The following is a 13,209-nucleotide window of genomic DNA, read 5'->3' as shown; positions in this document are numbered from 1 at the left end:
GTCTTGGTATGGAACAAAGTTTATCGCATTTCTACATATTTTAATGTCCAATTTACAGTCATGTTCCTAAGAAGAAGAGGATAAGCTAGAATCCTCAAGCATAAAGGATACCTTTGTGGCATATACTCTCACTTTCAAAACGTACAACATATACATTGAAGCAAAAGAAAGTTTTGTTGTGAAACAAAATGTGAATTTTATGATGATGCATGATCCTTAAGATCACTTGATGTTAATGCATATTGTGTCATGCAAGGTTATATAAATATCCTTGAGGATTTTTTTGATGAAATAAAATATTCCAATGCTGAAATTCTTGGTGTCATGCTATCTTGTAGTGGAGGCTTTTATGCACCTAGGAGGGCTTAGTTAGATGACTTACTAGGATACAATATTTTTGGTTGGGACTTGTTGACCGTATTATATTTTGGCATGCATTTGCAAAATTATGGGTAATTAGAGTATGATTGATTCCATTTCATTTCATATTGAATGTGAGTTCTTTCGTACTTATAAATATTATGCTCCATGGTTTCCATTTCATTCAAACACGTTGACATGCGACTTTGAGTTTTTGTAGGGCTTGCCTTAGAAGAACTTGCTGGGGACACAATATTGGGAATGTCATAAAGAAATCATTTTATTTGTTTTCTTATTATTTGTTTTCTTATTATTGGTTTGTATTTTCATGATTTCAACTATATAATACAAATTAAATTAAATAATGTTCCATTAAAATTCAGACTATTATTTTGAGGTGTATATGTACTTCTAATCCTTGGTTAAATAAAAATTTATATAACTATAACATATGACCCCAATGTTTATTTCAACTCCAACACGTTATATATGAAATGTGAATTCATTGAACTATTTCCTCAACCAGAGCGGATCTTACACCAAGAACAATGTTTACAGCAACATCTACCATCCGCTCGTACCCTATCGGATGCGAGTCCTCCTGGACAATGAGGAAATGAGCACGGGAGATGCTCTCTAGGCTTCAGTTTCACGACTCATTACTTGTTCCTCTAGTCGCATTTGAATTTTTTCTCCACTTTATGCTAAATCAAGAGGGTGCTTAGATGACTTGTTCTAGATGTCGAGGTAATCTCATGAGCGCAAGTCTTGTCAGAATAATTATCACAATGTCTATTCATATGCCAATGATGAATGGTTGGCTAGCGATGCATGCAAGAGATAAATTAACAGTTGGGAAGAATAGTTGATAATTGGCACACTCACTATTGAATCCGTGACTCATTTACTGTATAAATTGGAAATGTTGGAATGCAATCTTTAGTGTCTTTTGTTGAGTGTTCACCTCTAATATGGTATTAGAGTGAGATCACGGTTTGATACTATGAAGGATAGAGTCAAGATCTCTATGTAATATTCGTTGTGGAGTAAGTTCCAGGCAGTCTCCATGTTGAGGCTTGTGTGGACTCAGAGGTTGCCCAGACTTGAGCTGCGTGGGAGATGATTCTTTGCAGAAAACATCGTCTCTATAAATTCAACAAGTTGTTGCAGATATTTTGCCATAATCTCTACAGAAAATATTGGCCTACACTCTTGTTGTAGACCCGTGGCGCGCCGCATGGGAGTCGTGCCCTTGCGGTTAAGACAACATGAAGAAAAGTTTTTGCTTCGTCTGTTATGTCACCATTTCTTTGTGAAGTAAGCATGACTTTTCGATTGAGTTATGGATTACTTTGAATACGGAGATTGATTTGTATTGGTGTTTTTCTCAATGCTTTCCTACGAGTGAAGGGAATTTCTTTGAGGTTATTGTTTATCGAAAGTAAATTGGGTATTGTTAAAGGATAAATAAGGATTTTAAAAGTGGATTTTAAGAAATCTGGATTTTAGAAGTGTGGTAAAAGTGATTGTGGTGTAAAGTTTATGAGAAGAAAATTCCATAAATGAGATTTTATTTAAAGCAATTATATTTAAACATTTTTCTTTGTAATATCTTTTTGGATCTAGTGAATTTCGGTGCATTTGGTTTTAGATATGGTAGATTTGGTAGCATTTTGTTGATTAGAGAATTTTTTTTTGTGATCATGTCAAATCTTCTGGTTGATACTTATTAGAATGAGTCCAATAAACTAGCTGGAGGAAACTATGTGAATTGGAAATGCAAGCTTCTAAAAACTTCTAGAGTCATAATTTATCTTTAATTGGTAGTGGGGATTAGCCCCAACCCACTATTGGAACTTATGTACCTATTGGGAGAAACCGGAGATGAAAGCGAAGGTGTTGTTGTGTATGTATGTAAAGGACAACGTTATCCAACACATAAAATATTGCAAGACATTCAAGGAAACATGGGATGTTGGAAGGGTGCGTATGAAAGAACAAATACAAACTCGATCTTGTTTTTGAAGAATAAGCTTTTATCTCTCAAAATGGAAGCAAACTAAAATATAACCAATTTCATGTCTCATGTATTTAAGGGACAAGTTAGGATATATTGTTGAAAATGTTTCTAGTATTTACTTAGTCACAATCACGTTAAATGGCTTAGTGCAATATTATCTATTTTTTTGTTTCAATTATCTGAGCAAGAGTTAACCACCCTACATTTAGTGAATTGACAAGAATTTTTCTACAAGAGGAGGAGAGGATGAAGAGCTTTAATTTGGGCTCAAATAGATCATATTTGGCATTAGCAGTGAAGGGTAAACAACCATACAAAGGAAACCCATGCCCGAACAACAAAGGACGAAATATTTCAATGTGGGATTTGTTAAGTCATAGTGTGTTGTGAAATATATTCAATATCACTACGTTATTGCCAACGTACCATAGTTGGAGGTTTTTATAACTTGGATGTGACCAAGACTAGTCATCAAGCATTGAAATCTACAACAATGTCAGCAATAGAGTTATGACATCAAAGGTATGGCCATATAAATTACAAAAATTTAATGTTACTATAAAAAAACACAATGGTTGAAGGTATTATTTTTAAGAAAAAGATCATGTTGAATGTGAAGCATGTGTACCTGGAAAGGAACATGGAGAACTTTTTCCTATAAGTAAAGAAAAGAAGGTAAAGAGAAATGGTTGATTTAATTCAAACTATTGTATGTGGACCTATGAAAACTAGGTCTCTTGGTTGAGCATGGTATTCTCTTATTTTTGTTGATAATAGATCTTAGTACACATGGTTATAGTTAGTAAGAATTAAGAGTGATGTTTTTGACCACTTTAAAGAGTTCAGGAGTATGGTCGAAAAACAAATTAATAAGTGCACCAAAATTCTCATATCTCAATAATGCAAGAATATAAATCAAGAGAATTTAATCAAAATTTTAAAAGAAATGGGATACGACAGGTAAGACTTAGGCCAGCAGCTTAGTTAACATATAAGTATGGATTAAGGAGATATTTCAAAATCATAATCATGACATATATTCATATTCAGGTGATGAAATATTGGTCAACAATGTAGGTAGGAAATAAATTAATAGTTGGAGGGAGTAGTTGCTAATTACCACACCAACTGTTGAATCTGCCACTAATTTAGTGTATAAATTCAATTTATTGGAATGCAATCTTCAGTTTTTTGTGTTGAGTGTTCACTTCTGCTAAGTCTATAACCGTACTCTGTGAGGTTGAGGGTAGGGAAATTCCTTACATTGAGCAGGGATGTTATGTCAAGTCCTGTGAGAACCACAACAAGGATGCAAGATTATCTAATAAACATCTTGATAATTGGAAGGAGGATCTCCAGATAGTCATAGATATCAAAGGACGGAACTTCAAAACTAATAATTTGAGTACATACGTGTTTATTATTGTCAGGGCACATACTTCTTTGTTATTTGTCGCGGCATGTTCGTGGTCATCGACCACGAGCTAGCATTTCTAGTAGTCGTGATATTTGTCGTGATTTCCCTATTGTAGTGGGTTGATTATTTCTATGGGAATTCAACCCTTGTGGAGATGTGGATTTTCCTGATCGAAATGGAATTCCATATTTTGTTGGTGTTGTAACATCTTTTTTATTTGGTGGTCTCGAAAGCGCCTTTTGGGTCGGGTTGGGTTGCCTTGGAATCAATGTATTTTGTTGTGGAATTGATGTTCTTCTGCATGTTAGTCTTATATCTTCCCAGAATTTTAATAAATGGGATTTATCTGTCCATTGTGGTTGATTCTTCTCCTTGATTGTTTTCTCTACAATAGAAATTGATGCTGAACGACACGAAGTTGTGATCCCTTTATACTTAGTGGTTTTCTCTTTCATAAGTTCCTTGTGTAGCATTTCATAGTAGTCTGGAGTTCTTATTAGTCCCTGCCATCTGGCATCCGGCAGGGACTATAGTAATCGTTCCGGACGGAGATAGCATTAGTTCTTAGGTGTTATTCGGTTGTTATCCTAAAGTTTGGAAATGTTGTGTGCGGGGATATGCCGACCTAAGCTAAGTTTCATTCGCACCTCAGGCTTCGCGATCTTATTTGGCCTCTTCCCGAGGCGGAAGAGGCTCGAGCATAGCTTAAAAGCAATAAGCCCGGTGCATTTTCGCTAACCGTCACCGGTCTGGTTTTAATGTTAACATTACTTCGATTCCTATTATCTGCCGGGGTATGCGAAGGTTTCGTAAGGTTTCGTGTTCCCTGTTACAAGGTTGTGCATTGGCAGCTGGTGCATGCGATGGTTCAACAGCTGTCGGGGTAAGGCGGTGGAACTGCTCGATCTCAATATGATGCTGGTAGCTCTGGATCCGTATAACCTGAACCTGGTCCTGTCGCTGCGGTGGAGATTGAATGAAAACCAATGCTCTCTTTGCTATCACCTCGCCCGGAGACGGATCCTTTAGTTCGAAAGCCTATTGATTCGGAATCAGTTGTATTTGAACCAGTGGTTGGGCTAGCTCTGGTAGTAGCTTTCTGTCTAGCTCACGAGAGTTGCTTTCAGGTATGGCGGCCTCTATGAACTACCCCTTTACTTTAGTTACTTTTTCACCTGCTAGAAGAACTAGATCTGGTAGCGGAGCCCTGTATCTTCACCTTCTTTCAGACAGGATTTCATATTAGTGGAGCTGCTTGCTGCTTTTGAAATAGATCTTGCTAGGAATAAAGGGCATATGAAAAACTTACCTAGAAGGCTTGATGACGACACTGATATCATGGAGGATTGTTAGGATTGCAAGATCTTCATGTAGTTAAGAAATCCCTGCACAATAACACCATATTTTATGCGGTCAAATGTCAAGTTGTCAATATCAGTCTTACCTCATGTCAATAGGATGTTTAATCTTAAACGGTTGCCATTAGAGAGTCCTGGATCTCTCTGCTCTTCTCTGAAGGCATAGAATTTGTTGTCTAACAGCGCAAAGAAAGCAAGCCGTTCACAACATCACCTACCTACTTCCAAGTCATTAACTGCATGGAGCCATTCAAATAAGCCATTAACTCAAGTGGTTCACCCACTGCACACAGAAAGTGGTTCACCCACTGCGTACGGAAGCCATTCATTCATTGCATGAATTGTGCCATTGGGAGTTTCCGTCGGGACTTGGATGAACCCAGAACTTGAAGAAGAGGAGGATATGGGGGAATTGGTTGAGTCACCACAGATTGATATGTCTCTGGTTTTTCTATACCGTTAGGATCAACACACAGGCTCAAACATCCCAGGTATTCCTATACGGCATATACTGGATGGTTCTTTGATTTCTTATCTTTACTTACAACGTATTCCAGCTTCGTCGCTCGATCATGGCGATCTTAGGGTGCAGGTAACGCGACACTTGGTATCCATGCGGTAGCATGAAGTCCAGCGGTCCAGCTGTGGCGACTTTTATATATTTATATATTCTATTTGTCATATTATTTTATTTAATAATTTTTTATATAACTTTTAATTATTCTTTTTTTCTTTTTATTACTAGCCTGTTTATTACTACGTCTAGTCTCTTTGCTAATCTAATTGAAATTCATAGGCTTCATTCAGGCCTACTGACTTCTTGCATGGCTAGTTTTTCAGGGTTATCTGGTTGGAAATGGAATTACAGATGAAGCATTTGACAGCAAACAGGTGCCTTGCCCTGCTGTGGTAAATTGCAATACACCCTATGTATTTGAAACCAATTTTATTTGCAGTATAGCAAACTTGTAAGGCCATTGGAAGCTAGAATGACATTAAATTCTTAATGCGCTTCGATGATTTCTTTCGTATTTATGGTTGAACTGGCTATAATTTGTATTGAATCGTGAATCTTTGACATCATCTGATCCAGGACTCCTATGCTAAAAGTCTGACTTTGGCGGAAATTGTATGAAGACTGCCTTTTGACAACAGAATGGTGTGAAGTCCGGCCTCCTTTCCCATTTCTTTAGATGCCAATTCAAGTTTTACCGTTTTTCTGTTTTGTGGAGCTCAAACCATTGCTGGCTGCTAATACCTTTTTTGTTTACAGAGTTGAAATGCAAACCGACAAGAAAATGGGCTTAGGCTTAGGCTTAGGCTCGTTGGCAGGTGAAAGTTTGGAGTGCTCCTCTGTGTTGCGAGTTTCTGCATCAGTATGCTCTTTACTAACAGAATGTGGAGCAATCCTGAGATGTACGATGACGTTGATCCCACGCAGAAACGGGAATTGCAAGTTCTTTCTCAAGATTGTGAAGATAAGCATGCAAGTATTAAAGCAGGAAGATCTTATCTATGCCATTGAGTGAGCAGTTTCAAAGACCTTGTTCTACCTGTTTATGTGACTATTCTTGCACCCTTAATTTGAACGAAGTCATTCATGGATGCCTATGATGATTGTGTTGTTTCGAGGTAACAGGAAGCGGCTCTCATTGTTCTCTTTCAATTTATGGCTTAACTTATGTCGATTGTCATTCATGATCACTACCCTGAATATTGCCTATTTCAGCTACATTGCGTAGTATTTTGCTAATTCATCATACATATTTAGCAGTTCATAGGGTAGTAAGTTGTAGTTATCAAATTCCCTTGACGCTGAGGTGGCTTTATCTTTCTATGGTTTAGGCATCGATGGCACAAGATTTCTTGTTATTGTATAAAATTTGGATTTCGTCGCTGTTTGTGTGCACTTTTTTGACAACAAAATTGAAACCCTTCATTTGAGCTTGCAAATTCTTGTCTCCAGATCGTTAGACAAAACAATTTCTTCTCTTGAAATGGAATTAGCAGTTACTTAGACTGAAAAATTAGCCAACCTCAATGGGTCACCTGTTCTTGGGAACCCTGATGGACAAGGCCCTGAGGTACGCCAGAAGGCATTTGTTGTGATTGGAATCAATACAACTTTTAGCAGTAGAAAGCGGCGGGACTCTATTCGAGAAACCTAGATGCCACAAGGTCCATATCAGTTATTGCTAATAAATTTTTAGGTTTTGAAATCTGGTTAATAAATAATAAATGCTTTTAATTGCAAAAATAGTTCTCATGAGCGTGTATGAACCTAGGGCAGGGATATTCTGATGTCTGTAGCTTTTCTAGATATCCGTTGATTTTGATAATTGGACCTTTTGTTCCTCACAGGATCCAAACTGAAGCAGTTGGAGGAGAAGAAAGGCATTGCTATTAGATTCGTTATTGGACACAGTGTTACACCTGGTGGTATTTTGGATCGTGCCATTGATTCAGAAGACGCACAGTATCATGATTTCCTTAGATTGGAACATGTTGAAGGCTACCACGAGCTCTCAGCAAAGACCAAGACCTATTTTTCTACAGCAGTAGAAAAATGGGATGTAGATTTCTATGTTAAGGTCGATGATGATGTGCATGTTAATTTAGGTACCAATCCCTCATTCTTTTAGAACCAGGATAAGTTGATAACTACTATCAATGGAAGGATATCTTTGCCCTATTCTGTTATCACTAAGAACATATGGATGCTCTTCTCAGGGATGCTGGCCACCACTATTGCACGATACCGATCTAAACCAGGAATTTACATTGGTTGCATGAAGTCTGGACCTGTTCTTGCACATAAGTAAGTAGCTATGACCAAATAGCATAAAGCAATTTGGGTTTCCAGAGAATATCGTAAAATACTGGACCTTTCCGAATTGAATTTGTTTATAATTTTGTGAAAATTGTGATTGAAGATGTATAGAGCTAAATGATTATAGTCTTTTGGATTTCAGAAGCAAATCATATCCTTGTGTTGTGTTCTATGACTCTGTACAAAATTCAAATTACCGGCTTGTAAACAGTTTCCGAAGTTGTTTTATATTTAGAGGGGACATAGATGTCTTCCACGGAATTGAGGTTCTTACTTCAGACATGCTACTAGTCAGATTTATGCTATTTCAAAAGATCTGGCTACGTACATCTCTATAAATTCGTGAGTGTGGCCCTGCCTTCTCCAATCGAGATATTTTTCACTAGCAGAATGACAGAAAATGCAGCCGCTATTAAGTAGCCAACCTTGAACCTTAAGGTCAAAACTCTTTGCTAATCTAATTGAAATTCATAGCCTTCATTTAGGCCTCTCCAAAATATGTTGATGACTAGAAACTACGTTACGTTTTCTCATTGTACCAAGGCAATTTATACTGGTATATCTAAGTTTCCATTTCCCACTTGAAATAGGATAAGATGATCTATTAAACACCTCACCTTACCTGCAGACCTCTACGCATCCATATCTACTACAATGTGTTCATATATGATGTCGTTATCTCTAACTGGCTCTGCTGAAACCGGGTCTCCAGAGAGAGCTCTCCGTGACACTTGAACTTGCATCTCTACTTGGTTCATATATGATGTGCCATATCCAATCTATGTGTCACTATATGATTCTGTACTATAAAAGTTTACCTTGTCTATTGCCAGTGGTCCATTGATTGGCACATGAAACTATGCTAATATAAGGTGCCCTACCTTTCTGCTAAAGTCGTAGAGTCTAAAGCCCATGCATGCACTCACTCTGCCTTTGCCGTGTGTCGCCTTGTAAGACAGTTGGTTCTAACTAATTAGTGAAACTTGGAGTTAAAGCTAAACCTGTGGTGAAAGCCTATTTCGACTTGCTACTATGGGGCCTATTGGACCTGGAACTATGGAGGCTCGCTCCTCCCTAGACCTAGATCTAGATTTGATGCCAGAGACAGTAAAGCCATCAATATATGATGTCACCATAGAAACATTGACAAAGTCCATTGTAGCCATTGGATTCATATATATATACGTTTGAACATAATATGATGTTGCCATATCTAAGTTTTGCCTTGGCCATTAGATTCCAGGCCCTAGATGTTGCATATCGAAGTGTTACTATATGAGCTGGAATAAAGACGTTTTAAAATACTATATAGGCATAGAAACTTTCTCTCTAAACTCATCAAGGCCCACTTCCATAGCTGACAAGGCCTATGAAATCTGAAGTCTCCATCCACTACAGAGCCACGTGCCAATGCCAGAGCTGGGCAATGCTAATCCATTTGAACCATATAAATCATACATAGAGAATATCAGCATATAGAAGTTGTCATTGCCATCAGCCAACTGGACCTACTACAACCTCTCTACTTGCCATACTCTACTTGCTCTACTTGCATGGATACGTTGTTGACCTAGTAGCCCGAGTCCGCTCAAGACGTTACTAGAGGAGCTCGCCAAAGCCAGCCAGGTGCTGTTGATGTCAGAGAACTAGGCATGCCAGTTCAATTGTTTCGGGATAAAGAGTGGTGAGTAATGTGATATCCATACTTGATTAGTCAGATAAGCATTAGATTAGTGCTATTCCATTTCCTGTATTCGATCACAACTCTCATACGTAAATCACTACTAGCCACAGCCACCTGATTTCACATTTACTACTGCCGCCACATCCATCATTCCATATGCTATTTGCTCCCCATGTCAGATCGATCACCTAATTGCACCGATCGCTCACTTAACGTAAGGTTTTCGTTTTATGCCCATTAGCTCCATTCCAAATCAATCCGTATATGTACTTATTTATGCACCTAGATATTGACATAAATCTCCTATCTAGCGCGACCCAATCTACCACCAAGATTGCTCGATGTCAGATACATCACCTAATTTTGCATTTACTTCTGCCGCCACATACATCATTCCATATGCCATTTGCTCCCCATGTCATATCGATCACTTAATTGCACCAATTGCTCACATAACGTAAGCTTTTCGTTTAATGCCGACCATTAAATACTGCCTGCTCCATCCGAGCTTCAAGTATTTTATCTCCATTCACACTTCAAACCAGCTTACAAACACGTTGAACTTTTTTATAAATTGGCCTCTTCTGCACCTGGATATTCACATACATCTCCCCGCTTCACATAACATGGAATCCATTAGCATAAGCCAACTTACTCAACTCGCGGCACTGTTTCTCTTAGCACTTGTTCTCATGGCTCTTCTGATTATTGACATCGTAAAAGTCGAAAGACAAAGAAAAAAGAAACCAAGAAAACAATAATTCTGAATCTCAAGCCTATTTTTGCATTATTTTACGCATTGTCTCATTTCCCCGCTTCCTTCTCTGTTACAGGTGTACGACGGATGCTTCAAATATGCATTTGGGTCTGCCATGGTGGTGCAACTCACATTTTTTATGCTTCTATCGTCTCTGCTCGGATGCCGGTCTAATGTCCTAATTGTTAGCATTCGTGCTTGTCTTGTATTCTTCACATGTTACAGTCTGTCATAAGAAATGCTTATTTTCAAGGTCAAATGTAAGCTCCACGGCGGTTTTCATGTTACTCGTGTCTTGAATTGATGACGATTCTCTGCAAGTTAGTTATTCAATAATGTTCAGATCTTTGGTATATAGTGCTCACGTGACTATTGCTATTGCAGTTGTGTGATTTTGGGCTAGCAACATAAACTGGTGCATTCTTTTGAAATATTGCGGGGCATATTATATTATTCGGGGCACAATAGGCTTGTGGATGACCCTTTCCAGTAATATATCATGTAATATTGCAGCCCATACTTAATGAAACTTACACTCTTTCTTGTTTACTATTTTGACATTTATCATTGCCTGTTGCCTGAGTTTCAGAAGAAGTTGACGCAGTCTACCGAAACTGGTACTTCAGCCTTACACTTGCATCTATTCCTTGAGACTTAGTAGTTAAGTAATTCATTCGACAAAAAAGCAGGAGAAGCTCCACTGCGTTATCTGCCCAGCTCTCTAGACCGCACTATCCACTGCTATCAATGTATGTCCCGTATCATTGGCGGGTTCAAGTCAATCCTTTCATTCAATGCATTAGTGTGTAGGTTATATATGTCAATACGTCATACCAGGTATATATCATTTACTGGGTATGGCTGGAATCAAGGGAAGTAGTCCTCAACATGCCCCACCCCATTGAGTTAGGGCGTGGGTTATTAGAGTCAAGTGACATGCTTATATTAGAATCTAGATTGCAGATGCATTAAGACACACTCTAACTTCCTAGTCCTATTCATCCTTTTTGGTCGCTGCTGCTGAAGATTAATGGACACTTATGAAAGCAGCTGCAGTATGGACACTTATGAATGGTATTCTTTATTGATCCTAGTAGTTGGTTTATAAAGACGTTTTGACTAATTTGATGGTAAAGTATCATCAAGCCTAAATTCAAATTAATGCACACTTTCGCTGTCCTTCAATCACATGAATACCTTCTTCTGCTTATAAATATGCTTACTGTTGTACCCTGTTCTTTACCTCAATCCAACTGCAGTGTTCTGCTGCAAATTTTCCTATCTGCATATTGCCATGGGCTTGGCAGGCACCAAGTAAGGCTCCCCAAACAGTAACATTAGGTTTAAATGGCATTTTTTTTATAAAATCATATGCCTCATCCAAACAACCAGATCAACCATACAGGCGTAATGCCCTGTTCTTTAGCCCTAGATCTTAAATGTTAACTTCATGCAGGGACTCGCTGCCTCGTAGCTGCCCTTGTTTGAATATATATGAATTTACAACTCTCATTAGCCTTCATTAGCCTTGATTATTTCTTGTTTATTGCTGGGAGGCATTTTATGTTTTTTTTTTAATGGTGTTATCATCTTGGGTTTACTTTTCCATATTTAATGTTATTGTCATACATTTTGTTTAAAGTTTTTAGTCAACTCTTTTGTTAGTTGAAGTTGGTTTATTGTGTTTAAAGATTTGTTTTGGTTCTTAATTAAAGCTAACTTTTTTTTGGAGTATTCATGTGGTAGTTTCAAAATTCAACTATCTTTCTTGAAGTTTATTGACTTTATTTTTAGACATAAACATGCAATATTTACTTTAGTGTTTTATTTTAGTGCTCTACAACCTAATATGGGGTAGATTTCACTTAAAAATGTAAACATTTAACATGTAATGTTTAACATTTAACATTTATCATTTTTAATCTAATTTCAACCCTATTTAAAAATAAAAATAATTATTATTATTATGTATAAACACAATATAAATTTAAAATATGAACACTCAAAAAAGAGGTATGGTAAATAGATAAAAATACAAATAAATAAGAAGCATGGTAAATTAATGAAACCTCTTTTTAACTTACTCGAGCGGTATGGTAAATAAATAAATAAAACCTCCTTTTATATTTACCCCATACACCTCTTTATATTTACAAAAACTCAAAAAATAGGTTTTATTTGAGTGAACCTTATGGGCCAAATACCATGAACCAAATTATTATTAATGGCATGGTAAATAAATAAACATAAAAGAGGTATGGTAAATAAATAAAAATATAATCAACATTTAATTAAATACCAATTCTATGGGCGAAATACCATGAACCAAGTTAATATTAATACTATGCTGAAAAACATTATTAATGCTAATACTAATATTAAACTATTATTATTATTAAATCTAACATTCATATTAATATATTATAATATTAATATTATTAAATTTAAGAACTTTGGATTAATACAATATTAAGTTGGTTATATTGTAATATATATTAATGTATGATGATATATTTGTTAACTCTAGATATACATGGGAGGAAGAACAAAGAAAAAGTTATACTGGTGGAGAGATAGGGGGATTGCAAAGCGATATATGGAGATAAAATGAAGGAAAGGGGAGAGGACCAATGAAGAGAGAGAGATAGAGAGGAGTGAGAGAGTTAGATAAGGGTAAGAGAGTGAGGGGGAGAAATAAAGATGGAGGTGGGAGAGAGAAGGAGAGAGGAAGGGAGATAGTTAGAAGATTGGGGAGAGAGAGAAAGAGATGGGGGAAGAGAGAG

The 13,209-nt window shown here is 37.1% G+C and overlaps 1 pseudogene; it reads left to right on the top strand.

The window, feature by feature from the left end:
• The first annotated feature begins 6,576 nt into the window (after positions 1–6,576).
• On the top strand, positions 6,577–8,331 carry LOC149226519 (beta-1,6-galactosyltransferase GALT31A-like; annotated as a pseudogene).
• The last annotated feature ends 4,878 nt before the right edge of the window (positions 8,332–13,209 follow it).

The sequence above is a fragment of the Pinus tabuliformis genome, chromosome J (genome assembly GCF_031772625.1).
Source record: "Pinus tabuliformis cultivar Carrire ecotype Pingquan chromosome J, CPIR1, whole genome shotgun sequence".
NCBI lineage: Eukaryota > Viridiplantae > Streptophyta > Pinopsida > Pinales > Pinaceae > Pinus > Pinus tabuliformis.
The sequence above is the reverse complement of the archived record's forward strand: the minus strand, read 5'-3'. Positions and strand labels throughout refer to the sequence as shown.